Genomic DNA, 2,400 nt, shown 5'->3' on the forward strand with positions numbered 1-2,400 from the left:
TATCCCATGTGCTGGTCGAAAAGTCCACAACATGAAATTCAGTATACGATCAAGTAGCTTTCTTGAATTTTGTTTGTTAGTGAAGAGCAAAAAGTCGAATATAACCTTAAAAATGAATATGAATGATGTTAATGACTGACTGAAAATGTAAAAAAGGTGTGTGGCTTCTTAAAAAGTACTGGTAGAGCAATTTTAGAGGCTTAGGCTCTAATTGTTTGTGTGCCCAGTAACATAATTATTGTAATATTTGTGTAGTACTACAGTCAGAGTTGGTGAAATAGAGTAAGAGGGGGGTCATGGTGGTCCGTGGTGGGTTGTTGATGCGTGAAGGACTCCATACAGTGCATGTCTGCGGGCAGCAGTGTGCAGGCTAAAGTTTGAGAAATTGGAACAACAAGGAACATGTGTTGAAGAAGGAATGGCAGATTTAAGGGAAGGCGACATTAGGTTGCTGGTTAAAGTGGAGGTAAGTAATCTTTTGCCTAGATTCTACTTACTAAGTTTGAGAATTTGCGTTATATATGGCGGGAGTTGTTCGGCAAATGTGTGGGGGATGGGCGCATAAGTGTGAGTAGTGTGAATGGTTTGGGTTTGGTGTTTTGGTTGGTGGGTTTATCTTTGGAAGCATGAAGTCTTTATTTAAAAATAAAGATGGGGTTGATTGTTTGACACTGTAATTTCGTCATAATGATAATGGCAGCATATGATGTTACTTAGTAACTGTGTTGCGTAGCCTTAGTTGGCGGTACTTGAGGATAGTTTTTGTTTCTGGATTATTGAGTTGGGATTGAAGTTGCTTATGTAGGTTTCTTTGTAGTGTGAGTGTGGAAGATGGTGATTTTTAGTTTATGTTTGGCACCTTTAAGTTGGGAGTCTCGGCAGTGTTGTTTCTTACGTGGTATGTCAATGTTTTTCTTTGCGGTCGGGTATTGACAATATGCTTTTTGGGTTTGTTGCAGTTTTGGTGAAGGGTTTTACGAGTAATAGATTTCTTGGGGGAAGTTGTATTAGCAGAGGCAGAGCGGTTTTATGTTGCAATGTCTTCTTGTAGCAGAACGATCCCTGGACTGGATGCTTGTGGGGAAGAGAATTTTGACGGCTTTGGGGATACCGAAGATATCGATGCAACGGTACGAATGGGATTGGTGTATATTTTGCTGGGTTTTTCTTGAGCTGTAATTGAACATTGTGAGCGACAACCGTAACTGATGAGCCTTTATCTGTGCAGAAATCACTGCTAGACATTGGGATGGAAACAGAGGAAGAAGAGTTAGGGGAAGAATCACCCAATGAAGAGCACTGTGAGTAGAACGGCAGTGCTGAACATGTAGTATTTGGTCGTGCACAGATATTGGAGATGGAGTTCGCTAACCCGGATGAGGCGTGTCGTTTTTATGAGCAATATAGTCGAGCAAAGGGTTTTGCCATGCGACAAGGGAAGAAATTAAAGAATAGGAAGGGTGAAATCATGTGATACACGTATTTGTGCAACAGAGAAGGATTCAGAGATAGAAAATGGCTTGAGATGCAGGATTGGAAGAGGGAGCACAAGGTTTTTACCTGCTGTGGATGTCAGGTAGAGATGAGGATAAAGCAAAAAGCTGAAAGTAGCAATTGGTATGTGTGTCGTTTTGTTGATGAGCATAACCACGACCTTCTCCTGGCAAAGTTTGTGTCATACCTGCCAGCATATAGGAAAATATCAGATGTTGATAGAGCTCACATGGATAGTTTGAGGCAGGTTGGAATTTCAATTCCCAAAATTTATGAGTCTATTGCTGCCTAGGCTGGGGGTTTTAACCTAGTTCCGTTCACAAAGAGAGATATGTATAATGTGGTTAGGCGGCAACGTGCAATGCAAAGCGGCGATGTGAATGCCACGTTACGGTATTTTAATGTTTGTGCAAGGAGAGATGGTAATATGTATTGGTGGTACCAAGTTGGGGCTGAGCAAAATATGTGTGATCTGTTTTGGAGCGACGGGCATAGTCCGAATGATTACAAGATATTTGGTGATGTTTTGGCGTTTGATGCGACCTACAGGCGAAACAAGTACAATCTGCCGGTGATAGTGTTCTCCGAGGTGAACCACCATAACCAGACCTGTGTCTTTGGCGCAGCCCACAGACGTTAAAGTTTTCCTTATCTGTCTGCACCTCCAACACGTCTATGATGAGCGGATAATTTATACGCTTTTTGGCATTGTTTTTAGGTAGTTTTTAGTATGTTTTAGTTACTTTTTATTATATTTTTATTAATTTTTATGCAAAAATCACATTTCTGGACTTTACTATGAGTTTGTGTGTTTTTCTGTGATTCCAGGTATTTTCTGACTGAAATTGAGGGATCTGAGCAAAAGTCTGATTCAGAGGCTGAGAAAGGACTGCAGATGCTGTTGGA

The 2,400-nt window shown here is 41.0% G+C and overlaps 1 pseudogene; it reads left to right on the forward strand.

The window, feature by feature from the left end:
• Positions 1-418: 418 nt before the first annotated feature.
• On the forward strand, positions 419-1,786 carry LOC148548246 (protein FAR1-RELATED SEQUENCE 11-like; annotated as a pseudogene).
• Positions 1,787-2,400: the final 614 nt, after the last annotated feature.

The sequence above is a fragment of the Arachis ipaensis genome, chromosome B8 (genome assembly GCF_059453495.1).
Source record: "Arachis ipaensis isolate K30076 ecotype BB chromosome B8, ASM5945349v1, whole genome shotgun sequence".
Lineage (NCBI taxonomy): Eukaryota > Viridiplantae > Streptophyta > Magnoliopsida > Fabales > Fabaceae > Arachis > Arachis ipaensis.